We start from the raw sequence: 16,935 nt of genomic DNA on the forward strand, positions 1-16,935 counted from the left end.
TGTAAGAAAATAATGGACTTTGCCAGGACCAAAGGCCCCAGGATTAGATTGATTGATTGACTTTGCTGATTAATGTACTTAAAGTTAATTCAACTGAAACCACACCTTCCTGGCCCTCAAGAGGGTATTGTTCTCAGAAGCTGTGGACTCTGACCTCAACATGGGACCATGCTCAAGTCCAGTGAATCAATGGATTTGGGTGATGCTAGCCAATTAGCTTGAAGCAGGGTGGAAGGACTGCCTCTCCTCGGGACTTGGAAGAAGCATCTTGGGGCAGTTTGTTGCTCTAACAGGCTGGTGGTGGAGGAATTGAGGACTCTAGGCTCGATAGGTTTTTTCTTGGCTTTCTGACTGAGGTGTTCTCTTTTTACCAATAAATGCTTAATGCCCAAAACTGGTGCTAAAGCTTCTAATTTATAAGTAAACCCTAGCTAGTTTTCCCTACACTTGGTATAGGAATAAGGTAATCAAACATTAAATTTTAAACGTCACAAGTGTGATACAGGTTTTCAGTCCAAGAGGGAGAGGGAGAGGGAGAGACTGCTTTGATGGGGTGTCCTTGTACTGGCACAGTGGTGATTGAATGCAGGACTTAGGAGATGAAAGTGTTCTCCCCTGGCCTGGGGCCATCCTGCCCAACTGCCACAGAGGGAATCACACCTCTCTCTGTCCCCATTTCCCCCTACATCAGCACCCTAGGGAAAAACCTGGTTGCCATGTGCTGCTTATGACCACTTCTCTGTGAGTTAGTTTATAAATTTATAGGGCTTGCTCTATGCTCAGACTGCAGGATAGCTGGTGGAGAGCCCAATAAGTTTTACATGAGGGGGAATTACTCACATTGTGACCAGTGAGTAGGGAGTTTGAATCTATATTTCTTTCTTTATTCAGTTTTTTAGATAGGAATTGATTAATTCATGCATAAATGGGCACTTGTTTCTTTTCTCATAACAGATTCTAGCTTATATTCTAGGTAGTGATTAGCTAGGGGAGTGGGAGTGGTGCCTTTCACGTTGGCTTCATGGGAATGGGGGAGAGGGAAAATGGTCACATGGTAGATTATGTCGAGTTGGGTTCTTCCATCCTGCTCCATGAGCAATGAACAATGAATAACTAGAAAAGATCAGAGTTCATTGATAGCAAAAGGACAGTCTGAACTGAGAGAGGCTTTTGTCTTCTGCATCCACTTAGGTCCCAAGTTCATTTCCTGTTCCATGAATCCCAGATCCAATTTCTGCATCACGCATCTGAGAATTAGACTTGTTAGAAGCATATCAACTCTTCTGTGAAAACTGTATTGATCATATTCTTTTATACAAAAGAAAATTTACACTCAAATGGTTCATTTCCTAAAATTCATCTTGATCCTCTGACTGGATACTTCTATTAATTTTTTTCTTAAAATTTTATCTTTATTGATTTTTATTTTTATATCCCAGCAATTTGTTTAATTAAAAAAATTATTATTATTTTCTATTTCCCACCCCTGCATGCCCATGAAAAAAAGAACAAAAGAAGAGAGGAAGCCCTCATAATATGTTATGACCAGAAATTCTGGGTCTTGAGTTGGAAACTTGCAGAATTGAGGAGAACAGCAAGTTTAAAACTGAGTGGATGTTGTTTATTTGCTTATCAGTCTTGAGCTGGGTAAAGAAAACTGTATGAAGTATCTAAACATATTTGTCTGCTTCTGTGGAAATTCACTGGATTTTACTGGAGAAGGAAATGGCAAGCCACTCCAGTATCTTTGCCAAGAAAACTCCATGGACAGAATTGGCATGCCATGGTCCATGAGGTCATGAAGAGTTGGATACAACTGCATGACTCAACAACAACAAATGGAAATTTAACTTCATTATACAAAGATCATATATCTATGGAACAACGAACTATAACAAGATAGAAAGGAGGAAGAGTTCTCCAAAGAGCATGGGCTTAAATGCTTGTTTCTCATTGGCTAATTCCATAAAGCCATACAATCCCTTAAGAATTGCTACTACCTTGCACAGAGAGGTATAATTAAGGGACAGAAAGTCATTTGCTCTCTGAAAACAAGAGCTTGGCATTCACTCAGCACTTCCACCCTCAAGGGATATGTAAACTGCCTGTATTAGTGTGGGACCTTGGACTCAGAATCATTTTCTGGACAGCATGCTCTAAGTGCCATCTGGTAGTTAAATACCTTCCCCTTAGCTCCAGGAAACAATCAGAGGACTGAGTACTGAGAAATTTTAAGATATTTCAGTGAGATAGACTGTAAGCATCTTGATAAATTCTTTATAGATAATTGTGGAAGACCCCTAAAAAATCAGACTTGGGCAGTCAGCCTCAGATGTGATAGATTCCTACTGGTGAGTGCTCCTAGAAGCTACATTTAAAAGAAGGGCCAGGACTCTCTGCTCTTTGCCATCAAGTAGCAGATGCCTTTTCCCTCAGTCCCTTTAGCTCCCCTGCTCCCATTGTTGAGTTCTTCCCAGAACCATTATTCTGAGAAAGGGTTCAGATCAACTATGCTTCATGGGTACCTTCCTTCCTCCACACCCTCCCCTTCTCTTCAGCTCCTTTTATGTGTTGTATCCTTCTCCATAAGAATGTAAGCTCCTTGTGTTATTTTGCTCTGGTGACCCTTTCCCCTCTTAGATGTGCTGGTGGGGAAATGGGTGGTACCCTAGGGAAGAAAATTCAAGCTATATGTGGGCACAAAGACCCATCATATCACCAAGTTTCCTGTTACTTTGCCCTTGAATGAACTCCTAGGCAATGATGTGCTGGTAAATTCTTAATGATTGGCCCTGGGGTGGGGTGGGGGGAATGTATTCACAATACACTCCATTTACAGCTTATTTTTTTAATCTATCTATTTATTTACTTATTTATCTATTTCTTTATTTATCTGTTCATTCACTCATTCATTTATTTATTCATATACTTATTTATTTATTCATCCATTTATCTATCTATTCATTTATTTATTCATTCATTTATTTACTTTAATTTTTTTTTGGTGGGGCAATGAAGGTTAAGTGACTTGCCCAGGGTCACACAGCTAGTCAGTGTCAAGTGTCTGAGGCTGGATTTGAACTCAGGTCCTCCTGAATCCAGGGTCAGTGCTTTATGCATTGCATCACCTAGCTGCCCCGCCCTATACACTCTAAAACTTAATCTGGAGTCAGCTAGGTGGATCAGGGGCAGCTGCTTGAAAATGGTTATTGCTGCTGCTGAAGCCCGAGCTGGGTATGGCAAAGGATAGATTGGAATAACTCCTGGAGAGCTATGGTAGTGGAATGGAGATGAGACCTAGGGGTAGTGTAAGAAGAGAGAGAGAAAGACCTTAACACCCTGTCACTTCACCTGTTTTCAAAGCTGATCAATATATTTGGGATAGGAGTGGTGAAAGTGGGGCATGGAGGTGAAGTGGTTGGGGGGTGGTGGTGAAGCAATTACTTCACATTTTTGCTATATGACAGTTCCTATAGAAGTTTCCACTATTCTATATCTTAATAAACAATGTGGCCACTAAAACCTCAAACATCTAAATCATATAAATGAGGTTGGTCAATTGATAGCAGATTTCCAAATGTATGGTGGATGAAGAGCTACTAAGAGAATTAATTGAGATTTTCTCCAGAATTCTATATTTCAGAGTAACATTTCATTTTATACTCCCTAGAGAGTTTCAAAACCGATCAGTGAGAGTAATTAAAGTTACTCAGCCTTGCCCATAGTAGGAGGAGTTGTCTAACAGTTTGCAGATGAATGTTTTTGTTGAACAGTAGAAATACTGTGAGAAAGCACACATATGCCTTGCATGATCTGTGACAAAATCGCTATTTTGGTGGCTTGAGAATAGTGCCACCTGATGGACAACGTTCACATCACACCCCCTGTTGATGACCAAATGGATGAATTAAGTGACTTTTCTGTACACTTGCTGAAGAGACGATATCAGTCAGACAAAGGAGCTATTGCTACTGTAGGACCTGGGACAGTCACCAAATGTATATGTAACCTGCTCAACTGTCATAGTAGGAGTTTTCTATTTCATCATTCTTTGTAACAAAAGTTGGTGTAGAAGCTGTAATTGTCTTCAAAGTGGTGCTCCCAACAAAATCAGGAGTTACACACACGCACACACACACACACACATACACACACCATGCACATAAACATATACACATACATACATACACACATATATTCATGTAACAGGTTTTTGGAGCATGCCCTTTGTTAAGGCCAGATAGGCAGAACACAGCCAGCCTATACTAAATTATGAAATCAGTTTTCTTACTGCCTCCAACTTGGTCCTGCCTCTACTTTTTTAGAATCTCTGTCATAGCCCTGTCAAATGCCTTGTATTGGCTTCCAAATGAAACTCACAAACCTCACTGCTTCCAATTTCCCCTTCTTGAGACTTCTTTCACCTACTCTCTGATCCTATGACATCACTGGATGACTGCTGACTACACCAGTGCATCAAAGGAAGGCTGGAAACATTCATCTCCATCCAGGAGAAAGATTGCATGCACAGAAGTATAATTTTGGTGATGTCCATTGTAGCGTGAGCATACTGTCTCCTTTAAGACTTCCCCAGCTAGAAATCTCTGCATTATTCATGGTTTCCTTCAAACTCTGGGTCTTGACCTGGTTTCTGGTTTACACTCTCACTTTTATTCCCAGTGTAGGCTTTCTTTCTTTCTTTCTTTCTTTCTTTCTTTCTTTCTTTCTTTCTTTCTTTCTTTCTTTCTTTCTTTCTTTCTTTCTTTCTTTCTTTCTTTCTTTCTTTCTTTCTCTTTCCCTCCCTCCCTCCTTTCTCCCTCACTCCTTCTCTCTCTCTCTCTCTCTCTCTCTCTCTCTCTCACTCTCTCTCCCCCCTTAGGTCCATCAATTGCCATAATTGCTGTTATATATGTCGTCCCTTCCAGGGTATCTGCCATCAGCCTCAATCTCCTTTCCCTATGTTTGAGGCTCAGACACTGATTTGTGAGGCACTTGCTGTCTTCTTCTTCTTCTTCTTCTTTTTTTTTTAATTAATTAATTAATTTATTTGGTGAGGCAATTGGGGTTAAGTGATTTGCCCAGGGTCACACAGCTAGTAAGTGTTAAGTATCTGAGGTCGGATTTGAACTCAGGTCCTCCTGAATCCAGGGCCAGTGCTCTATCCACTGCGCCACCTAGCTGCCCCCACTTGCTGCCTTCTAACGCCACAGCCTGAGTCCCAGAGACCTCAGAATTTCAACACTTAGAACAGAACTCTAAGGAGAATTTGCAACATTTGTAATCCTGTGGTCAACAAACATCTGAGTTTGACAGTCAGTACCTTAGTTTATTGGCAGCATATAGTGAATCCCCTGCATTATTTCACCACTCAGACAGAGGATCCCAGTTTCGGACAGCACAAAATATTCATACACCTCCAGTCCTAAGGGACTTCTCAGACCTCAGCTACTTATTGTAATCTAGCTGCTGGAGTAGGCTGTTTGCTATACAACACTATCTCATAGAGAGTAAACATCTCATAGACAGTGTTGGAGGCTTTCCTGCAGGAAAGTTTTCAGTCCTTTTAATGGCACTGTTAGGAGCAAGGCACCATGTAAAGTTCTTCCAGGTTCTTCTAGACACTGGGTGAAGTCCATCATTAAATACTACACTGCTCTGCAAAAATAAATGTCTTACTTGTCTGTGAGCTTCCTTCTAGCTATAGATCTATCAATCTCCGATATTCCCAGCTCTTTCTAGAAATAGCCAAAATCTTTCAATTGCTTTTTCAATATTAAAGGCACAAGCACATCCACAAACACAGTAATAATACTGTCATAAGCAGTAAGAGGCATTAATATATAATAATTATTATAGAATCACATATTAGAGGCAACTTGGTGACTCAGTGGATAGAGCACTGGGCCTAAAGTCAGAAAGAACTGAGTTCAAATCCAGCCTCAGATGGTCAGTAGCTTTGTGACCAGGGGCAAGTCACTTAATCTGTTTCCCTTAATCCACTGGAAAAGGAAATGGTAAACCATTCCAGTATCTTTTCTAAGAAAATCCCATGGACTATACTGTCATGAAGAGTCAGACATGACTAAGTGATTAAACAAGTCTAAGCCTCTCTTACATATATAAAAAGTTCCAAAATCTGGATTTGAACCTAGGTCCTCTGATTTTAAGTCCACAACTCATTGTGTCTTATTGTAACCATGGGATAATAGGGTCATAGATTTGGAGGTGGAAGAGACCTTAGAGTTCCAGAGATCCATTCTGATTTTCTCATTTTATAGATCTGGAAATTAAGACATAGGGAGGTGAAATATCTTGTCTAAAGTTACAAAGGCAAGAAGTGGAAAAGTCAGGATCAGAACCCAAGTTAATGATGCTTTCACTCTTGGTAATACTTTATTTCTATAGAACTAACCTGCTTCATTGATGCTATTTTGGTCTTTCCAATAAGAATATCGATGTCCCTCCTGTATTCCTTAATTTTCCATATTGTTGCAATGAAATACCCTGAGCTTGTAGGATGGTATTTTGACCTACAACTTCTGCCAAACCCAAGAAGTTGACAATATAAATTACTTATTCACACTTACCCAGGAGAAGAGAAGTGTAGAAAGCCCTTTTCCTTCAATGTTCTCCAGAGATGGAGAATAACCCAACAGCAGTAGTTCAAGACTAACGAAAGTGAAATCCCTTAGGTGAGATGGGTCCAGGAATCTCAGGCTCCTTTTTAACTGTTTTCTCTAAAACAGAAGCACACTGAGTGAAGTGTTTCAAAATAGCAGGAGTTAAAATGATTCAATTTCCTCTTCCCTCTCCTGCACAGCACTGATGTGCTCGCTCTCTCTCTCTCTCTCTCTCTCTCTCTCTCTCTCTCTCTCTCTCTCTCTCTCTCTCTCTGTCTCTGTCTCTTGGCAGCAGTCACTGGCACCAAGAGGCTCAAATAGAGCAATCACTTAGGCAGTCACTGACTAGTGTCAGGAAAGACCAAGAGATACTCTTGGGGGGAAGTTCCTTTCTCTGTGTCTAGATTGTGTGTGTGTGTGTGTGTGTGTGTGTGTGTGTGTGTGTGTGTATACCTTTGATTTTGTGCTTGAGGAAATTCTTATTGTTTGGTGTTAATGACACCAAAAAGTCTCAAAGGAAATGACTGACTTTTAATGACAGGAGGGTTATATTTCCTCCAAGGATCTCTTTTCGTGGAAAAGAAAATAATATTACTTATGTTTCTTAAAGATAAGAAAGAGGCACCCTTGGTGAAGAGGAAAGCAGACACAGAAGACTTGGGTTTAAATCCCCCAGTCTGTCCTTATTGGCTGTATGATCTTGGCCAAGTCATTTGACTTCCCTGTCTCAGTTTCCTCATCAAGATGGGAGTAATAAGTATACTTTCTGCTTCACAGGAGGCAGAAGGATCAAATACAATTTATATACATGAATTATGAGTTAGATGGCAACTTTTCTTTTTATAGTCTGTACCAGTGGAAAACAATGAGCAAACTCAGGAATGAGTCTTCTGTTTATCCTTCAATTTCAATGACTAATTAGTTAAAGTCTGGCCTTTATGTCTCTCTTATGCCTCTTGGAGTTGTTACCTTATGAAAGTATTTACCGACTATTCTTTTTAAAAAAATAATTATTTCTTTTTAATTTATGAAATAGAACAAGCATTTCCATAACATAGTAGAATTTTAAAAAAGATGATTACCCATGAAACTGCAAATTTATTATGTACAAGTTGCTATTCTTTTAAAATATATAATAATATTATATTTCTTTTCTCTCCCTGCCCCCCACCAGACTGACTTGATTCTAAGGTATGAATGACATGTAAGTATATGGAAATTCAGACTTTAGACATTGGTTTCATTTGTTAATGCTGGTTAAATGCCTATTAGTTAAACTAACTGCACAGAATCTTCACACAGCATCTCAGAGTTAGGAGGACTTCCAATGTCATCTGGTCCAACCTATACTTGAACAAGATCCCCCTTTTTGTCATGCTTGACAAATGCTCATAAAGTCTTTGCTTACAAACCTTCAATGAGGGAGAACTCACAATTCCAACAATTCCATTCTTGGATCATTAACATTGTTAGGAAGTTTTTTCTTATATTGAGCTCCGACTTGCTGATTTATATCTTCTACCCACTGCTTCTATTTTAGGGGCCAAGCAGAACATGTTTCATTATTCTACTACATGATAACCCTTTAGATATCTGAAGATAGCTATCATGTATTCGCTGTCTTTTTTTGGTGAGGCAATTGGGGTTAAATGACTTGCCCAGGGTCACACAGCTAGTAAGTGTCAAGTGTCTGAGGCTGGATTTGAACTCAGGTACTCCTGACTTCAGGGCTCTAATTAGTAATATGCATGAATGGATCAACTATCCCACTGTCCCTACCTACTATCTAGCAAAACCACAGCCAAGGGAACGGGCTTGGCGGAATCAGTGTGGAAAGAAGACCCTGTTGAGCTTGACTCTAGTCAAGAGGGTGCTCTATCCACTGCACCATCTAGCTGCCCTGCTGTCTTTTTTCTAGGATAAGCATCTCTGGTTCTTTTATCTAGTCAAAAAATTTGAGACCCTTCTACATCCTGGTTACCCTCTTCTGGATGGTCTTTAGCTTACCAATGTCCTTCCTAAAATAAGGAAACATTCATTTCCATCCAGGAGTTGTGAAAAGATTTAACTAGTCTGGAGAGCAATTTGGAACTATGCCTAAAGAACTATAGAACTGTGCATACCCTTTGATCCAGCAGTGCCAGTGCTAGGTTTATATCCCAATGACATTCTCCAAAAGAGAAAAAAGACCTATTTGTACAAAAATATTTATAGTAGCTCTTTTTGTGGCTAAAAATTGGAAATCAAAGGAATACCCATCCATTGGGGAATGGCTAACAGACTGTGGTATATGATGGTAATGGAATATTATTGTACAGTAAGAAATGACAAACAGGATGATTTCAAAAAAGCTTGGAAAGACATGTATGAAATGATGTATTGGGAAGTGAGCAGAACCAAGAGAACACTGTACACAGGGACAAGAATATTGTTCAATGAAGAACTGTGAATGATTTGACTTTTCTCAACAATACAATAATCCAAGACAATTCCAAAAGAATATTGATGAAACATACTATCCACCTCCAAAGAAGAACTGATATTGATGGAACAGACTGAAGCATGCTATTTTTCACATTCTTTCATTAAGTGACAAATATGGTGATGTTTTGCATGATCATATATGTATAACCCATATCAGATTGTTTGCCACCTCAGGAAGGGGGGAGGGAAGGGAGGGAAGGAGGGATAGAGATTGGAACAGAAAAATATAAATAAAAATGTTTAACCTGAAAAAAAAAAGAAGGTGGGGGAGGGGTGTTCTGGGAAGGGTATATATATATATATATATATCTATATTCACACATAAATATATTTGTTGTGCAAAAAAAAATCAGGTTAGTGGCTAGCAATGTCACTGAGTGGTTAAACAAGGCAATATATTTTAGTTTCCATTAAACAGGAGGCTGTTTAATAAACTTCACTAGAAAGGAAAAACAAATGGAACTCAGAACTGAACATAATATTCCAGGTATGGTTTAACCAGGGTAAAATGTATTCAGCCTCCCTTGACCTAGATGGTATTCCACTATGTATTATATATGTATTATGTATTAAATGTATGTATGCATATGTATTATATATAACTGATATGTATATACATCTGTGAATATGTACACATGCACATACATGTTTGTGTATATGTGCATATACACATGCACACATATGTCTACCTTATGAACCATTGAGTCACATCAAGCTTACAGTTCACTAAACCCTCTAGCTATATTTTTCAATCTACCTAGCTATGTCACCTTTATCTTATACTCATGATGTTTATTTTTTGAACTCAGATTTTGGTTTTATTCCGCTTTTTCTCCCCTAGCCTGTAATTTCATCAGTATAGTAAACTCCTAGCATGGAAATTCTCTCCACAAATACTAGCCCTCTGTAACTTATTGTCTTAGAGAGTTGTATAGGGTCATTCAGAATTTAAATTACTACCCCATATTCACAATGCTCCTTTGTGTCAGAAGTAAGCCTTTAACTTAGGTCTTTCTGATTCTTGGGTCACTCCTGTCTCTTCCCCCTGGGTTGTAACACTTTAAATTTAACCCTCTTGAATTTCATCTTGTTCAAATTGGACCAGCATTTGAACCTATCAAAATCTTATGGAATCCTGACTCAGTTGTTCAGAGTGTTAGCAGTACCTCTTACCTCTGTGTCATGCAACCATGTTTTTAAAGCCTTTATTCAAGTCACTGGTAAAAAAATATTAAAAAGCACAGTGCCTTCTACAAATTCTTGGGTCACTTCACTGAAGACCTCCTTCCAAGTGGACATTTTGTCATTTGACTACTTTTTGGGTTATTTGATAGGTTCCAAATAAGCCTAATTTTATAGTATTACTGTCAAGTTCAAATCTTTTCTACAAGACTAGTGAGAATAACTCTATGAAATGTTTTAGTAAATTTAGGTAAACTAGAGCCACAATATCTCCCTGTTCTTCCATTTTTACAAACCTGTAAAAATTGGGTTAGGGTAGTATGACCTGTGTTTGATGAAGCGACAGTATACCTCTGTAATACCCAATTCCTCTTCTATATTTTCATAACCATTCCTTTAAAGAAATGTCCTAGAATGTTACTAGGAATTGAAATAAAACCCATTGACCTATAGCTTGTAGGTACCATTTTTTGTCTTTTACGAAAATGTTGATAATTGTTCTCCAGTCTTCTAATATCTCTCTTATCAAGGATCACTGATAGTTCAGTAAGTACAGTAAGTACAACTAGTTTGATTATATAAGAATTAGAGTTAGAATTAGCAACACATTATCATATGTCCTCTTCAAATTACTCAAATGAACTTACTTTTTTATGTTTCCTTGACTCTTGTATTTATATTTCAAAGTTCCTACATAATCTGATCTTTTTAGTAGAAATGTTGAAAGGCTTATATTCAATTTAGGGTACATTACTCTTCCCTTCCCCACCTTAAGATTATATAAAGTTTTGTGGGGTTAGTTATTCTTAGAGTAAGCCATTCTTTTTTTTTTTCCTTTTGGAATATTGTATTCCAAGATTTCCTCTAGTTTTAAGTAGAAGCTTCCAGGTCTTGTGCAATCCTGATTGTAGTCCCTTGGAACTTGATCTGGGATTCTTACAATATTTTTTCTTTAACATGGGACTTTTGGATTTTGGTTATAATTTTCCTTTGGGGGTTTCTTTCAGGAGTGATCAGTGAATTCTTTATATTTTTACAACTCCCTTTGGCTCTAGTAGATCTGGGCAGTTTTCACTTACAATTTCATAGTTTTCAGGTAGTCTCTTGATTCTTAAATTATCTCTCTTTGACCTGTTTTTCAGATTAGTTGTCTTTTAACACCAAATATTTTACATTTCTTCTTTAATTTTTTTGATTGTGTTTTCATATTTTCTGGAGCCTCATAGAACCACTGACTTCTGTTTTATCTATTTTAATTTTCTGGGATTTCATTCTTTGGGTAAGATTTACCATCTTTTCTTCTAATATGCTTGTTCTCTTTCAATTTCTTTCCTCTATAGCTTTCATTTAACTTTGTTTGCTTCATGTCTTCTAGGTGTTCATGTAGTCCTTGTGGAAAATGCATTACTTCCTTTGAGTTTCTGTTTATAATTGTTATGTGGCTACTCTTTCAAAAGAAGGGGCTCTCCTCAAATAAGGATCTCATATCTGTAAAAATTTTTAAAACTGATCGTTGTCTTCTAAGGAATATTTATATCTACAGCTTTCCTGAATTGGGGCTTTAAAATTTTTATTTTATTTGGCCAGGGCCAGTTTCCATTCCCTTGCTTGGGCAAGTTGTTGATTATGTTGGTCTTACCCTACATCTCCTGGGTTCTTATAATGACCTCCTCATGGCATTAGGCCCTCTTCATCTTTGAGGTGAAGAGTATTCAATATTCAGGGTTTTCTAGAGAATCTCAGGACAAGCTGCTTAGGAGCACTGGGGTATTCTATTATGCTATTGTGCCCACACTGGATGCTTCTGCTTGGGAGAACTTCTAAGGCACCAATTTTGTACTTATAATCAATATGAAACTCTCTCACTGATTCCTCCTGTCTCATTTCTCTCTGATGAGAGCTGTAGGCTACATGTCTTTATCACTTTTCTGTTCTCATTGGGATTTTAAGCTTTTTTTTAAAACCTTTACTTGTGCTCTCTTTTCCCAGCATATATCAAGTCTTCAATAAATGCTCGTTTCTTTCCTTCCTTCCTGAAGCTTCATTAAAACAATGGGCCATGCCAGACAAAAATCACTTATATTTTTGATTGATTACTAGTCAGGTAGATTAGTAAAATGTCAATAATACCTGGATTTCAGTAAGCTATTTTATAAAGTCTTTGTAACAGAGATATAATTTCAATGATAGTAGAATCAGGTGGATTGATCATGAGTTGAATAAAAGGACCTAAAGAATAGTGATTAATAATAAATCAATATTAAACTAGAGAGAACTATGTATAAAGTCTCTAGGGTGCTGTCCTTGGTACTCTGGTACTTAAAATCTTTGTTAGTGACATAGATGTAGGCAAATGTATTTATCAAATTTGGATATGCCTGGTATGTTGTTGTATGCCTGTAATCACATTTACTGGAAAGGCTAAAATTGACACTCTTCTTGAGCTTGGGAGTTCTGAACTGCCTTGGGCTATGATGATTGAGTGTCTACACATTTAACATTAACAAGATGAGCTCCTTGGAGTTGGGGACCCCTATATTGCCTAAGGAGGAAAAAAATCCAGATTGGAATTGGAACAGGTCCCTATGCCAATCAGTAATGGGGTTAATAAGCCCATGAGTAATTCTTGTACTTCTAGCCTGGATAAAATGTGGAGATCTAGGCTTTAAAAAAGATGCATATGATTCAAAGTTGGGTGAGATGATTAAGATGATGAATTACAAAATGAAGATCCAATAAAGAACTTGATAGGTTAGAAGCATGGGTCAGATCAGATAAGATAAAAATAGTCCCTAATACAATACAATGTAAGATTTTTGAGGGTAAGGACTGTTTTCTCTTTTGTCTTTCTTTTAGTAGCATCTAGCTCAGTGCCTGGCATGTATTATGTACTTAACAAATATCCCTTGAATGAAATTAAACTTAAATTCAGTAGGGATCAATTTGAATTACTGTACTTGCTTTAACAAATAGCTGCTTAATCTAAAATACCATCAATAGAAGAAAGTTTCCAGAATGTTCTTCTCTGTGCTGGTCAGAATATAGAGGAAGCAATTATACTCTTTCCTGGGTGACAAAGAATTTTCTTCACAATAACCCAGCAAAGTAAATACTATATGTTTTGTCATCATCATCAATCCATCATCAATCCATCACCATCCATTAATCCTCCTCCTCATCCTCAATCAATCCTCTTCACCATTCAATCCTCTTCATCATCAATCAATACTCACCAATCCTCAGCTTCCTCCAATCATCATCAAGCCATCAGTCATCATCATCATCAACAACAGCGTGAGACATCATTTTGATTACCCCAAAGTCCAATGGGATGATGGCAAGCAAGGGATCCCTCATCTCTGGAGTCTCTTCAAGCAGAGACTAGATAGTCATGTCAAGTTAACAAGCCAAGCAATATGCTAAGAACTAGTTGCTTGTCAGAATAAAAAAAAATAGTAGCCAGTATTTTTCTGGTGCTTTAAGGTTTGGAAAGCAGTGTGCAAATGTTATCTAATTTTAGCCTTCTAGCAATTCTGAAAGGTAGATGCTACTATTATCCCATTATACAGATGAGGAAAATGAGGCAGACAGAAGTCAAGCAACTTTCCTTGGATCACACAATTGCTAAATGCTGACCTCAGGTGCAGTTCTCTACACATTGCGGCACCTAGGTGCTGGCATGTAGTTTAGGGATTCTTGGCCATGTATGGGTGGGACTGTATGGTCTCTGAGGTCTCAGATAAAGCTGAGATTCAGAGATTCCAGACATTCTTACAAGAAGAAAGAAGTGAACAAAAGAAACACACCATCTCAGGAAACTCTTGCACCACAGTGGATTGTGGCAGTTAAGAAGTACTTCTTGTTCCCTGTGTAAGAGTCTGTGGAAAGACTACTATTCTCAACTTGACCTTTTTTTAAAATCACATGACTTAAGAGAAAATCTTGATTACAGTCCAGTTTCAAGTTAAAGACAAAATCATTTTGAAACTTCAGCTGGGTTTTTCAGTTAGGGTAGGAAATAATAAGAAGGAAATGGAGGTGAACAATTGTTTTTGGCATGTGGCTATAGATCACACCTATTGTATAAGTTGTTTCCATTACCTGACTATTGAAATGATGGGAAAATGCTCAGAATAGATGGAATTTATTAGATCTCTCTGTCTCTGTCTCTGTCTCTCTCTGTTTCTCTCTGTCTGTCTCTCTCTCTCTCCAAGCACACACCAAAAGAAAGTTCAGGGACTTGTGTTCCTTTGTCAGAAGCATAATTATACCTTCCTCCCCAAACACACAGAACCAGAGAAGGCATATTGGAAATAATGCTACATCTCTTACAATATGTTTATAGAGTTATAGAAAATCCAGTAAAAAAAAGTCCCACTTTACAGATATATTCTAATCCTCTGCTCTTGCTAAAGAGGTACTAATGGGAAAATAAAAGAAATGGTAGTACTGGCAAGTCTATGAACATTTATTTCAGATAACAAAATCTAAATTTTTAAAGTCAAAGATTGCATTAAACTTAGTTGCTAAATTATAGCCTAGAACATTTGCTCATTACTGCCCACCCCTACTACTATATTAGTCTCCTAAATAGTCTTTCAGCCTCTGAACTTTTTAATCTTCAGCCCATCCTTTTGACCAGTACTAGAAAATTTTTCTTATGTACATATAGCACCTGACTCCACCTCCCAATTTGTAGAGTAGATGCCCCAGGCGATGGCCACCTGACAATCAAAGTACTGTGTGGGTCTATATCCCCTAAACCATAGTTCACAACCTTCCGCCAATATGTTTAACTTCAATAACTAGCCAGAGGTCACATTTGATTAAAAGACTTTAATGTAATGGCATAATAAGAAAAATAGCAGTGAAATGTTTCCTCCATAAACATGAGGCACATTCTCCCACAAATATACACAGCATCATGGGAAGAGTGTGCATGTTTAAGGAGCATACTTGGAAAGACACATATGTAGAGACCATATGTATCCAGAGAACATATATAGAAGGAGGGAATACATAGGATAGGGTATATAAATGGAGAAGCACACAAGAAACACTTGTGACCAGGGCACACATGTGGAAGGGCACGTAGAGAGGGAAACAAGGAATTCCAAGGGTAATTCCATAGATGTTTCAAGGTGTTGTTGTTTAGGGAGAACTCACATTTGGGTGCTGTAGGGTTATAGATGTCTTCTAATGATATCAGCATGCTGTTCCTACTAGTCTCATATTTTCCTCTCAGCTTTTTTTTGACTTGTTCCCCATTAATCTTGGCTACTTAGGCTTTATTATTTTTCTTTTCTTTTTAATTTAAGAAATAAAACAAGTATTTTCATAACATAGTATAATAAAAAAGATGATTGCATATGAAACTACAAATCTATTATGAGATATAATAAAGTTATCACATAAGTTTTTCTTTTTCTTGTTTTCCCTTTTTCTTCCCTCCCTCTTAGAGATGGCTACCATTAGACTCAAATTATATATACATACACATACACACATAGATACATATACATATATGTAAAAATATTCTATACATACTTCTATTTATCAATTCTCTCTCCAGATGCAAATAGCATCTTTCTTCAAATGTTCTTTTGAGTTAATTTGGGTATTTATAATAGTCAAAATAACTTATTTGCTCAGCAGCTCTTTTAGAACAATATTGCTGTCACTATATACAATGATCTCTTGGTTCTGCTCATTTCATTCTTCATTATTTCATGCAACTCTTTCCATATTTTTCTAAGATCATTGAGCTGTCATTTATAGTTGATAATCATACGATATTGCTGTTACTATGTACAATATTTTGGTTCTGTTCACTTCATTCTGCATCAGTTCATGTAAGTCTTTCCAGGTTTTTCTGAAAGCATCCTGATCATCATTTCATATGGCATAATAGTATTCCATCACTATCATATAACACAACTTGTTCAGCCATTCCCCAACTGATGGACATCCCTGCAATGTCCAGTTCCTTGCCACAGCAAAGAGAACTGCTGTATACTTACACTTTTCATATTTCTTTTACTAATAGCTTTTTTTTTTTTGGTGAGGCATTTGGGGTTAAGTGACTTGCCTAGGGTCACACAGCTAGTAAGTGTTAAGTGTCTGAGGCCAGATTTGTACTCAGGTCCTCCTGACTCCAGGGCTGGTGCTCTATTTACTGCACCACGTAGCTGCCCCTACTTTTCATATTTCTGACAAGGCTTTCTCAGCTCCAGATACCAAGATCTTTAGAAAAAAGAGCATGTCAAATGCTTACTATGTGACAGTCACTGTGCTAAGTGTCAGGGATATAAATAAAGGTAAAGAAAAGTTCTTTTCCTCAATGAGCATACAATCTAATGGGGCATAGTACATACAAACAACAATGCACAAACAGGATAATTTGAATGTAATCTCAGAAGAGAAGGCATTAGCATTAAGAGGGATTAATTTCTTTTTATACTGTCTCCATCTTTATCTCTGTCTCAGATGATGTCTGATGAGGTCAGACCACAGAGAGTTAAGAAGAAAGTGAGAAGAAAGAAGTGGAGTCATTAATTGTATATGGCATTCTCAAGATATTTAGCTGCAAAAGAGAGGAGCAGTATGGGATGATATCTAATAAGGATGGATGAATCAAGTAAAAACTATC

At 37.6% G+C, this 16,935-nt stretch overlaps 1 protein-coding gene across 1 annotated transcript in view; it reads right to left on the reverse strand.

Moving 5' to 3' along the window:
- CSF2RA (colony stimulating factor 2 receptor subunit alpha) overlaps positions 1–6,723 on the reverse strand; it is a 77,136-nt gene extending 70,413 nt beyond the window's left edge. The window contains exon 1 of the mRNA XM_043991435.1: positions 6,588–6,723. The gene's annotated coding sequence lies outside the window, so the exon portion shown is untranslated. The remainder of the gene's footprint in view (positions 1–6,587) is intronic.
- Between the last annotated feature and the right edge of the window lie 10,212 nt (positions 6,724–16,935).

Source organism: Dromiciops gliroides, chromosome 3 (assembly GCF_019393635.1).
Source record: "Dromiciops gliroides isolate mDroGli1 chromosome 3, mDroGli1.pri, whole genome shotgun sequence".
NCBI classification, from domain to species: domain Eukaryota; kingdom Metazoa; phylum Chordata; class Mammalia; order Microbiotheria; family Microbiotheriidae; genus Dromiciops; species Dromiciops gliroides.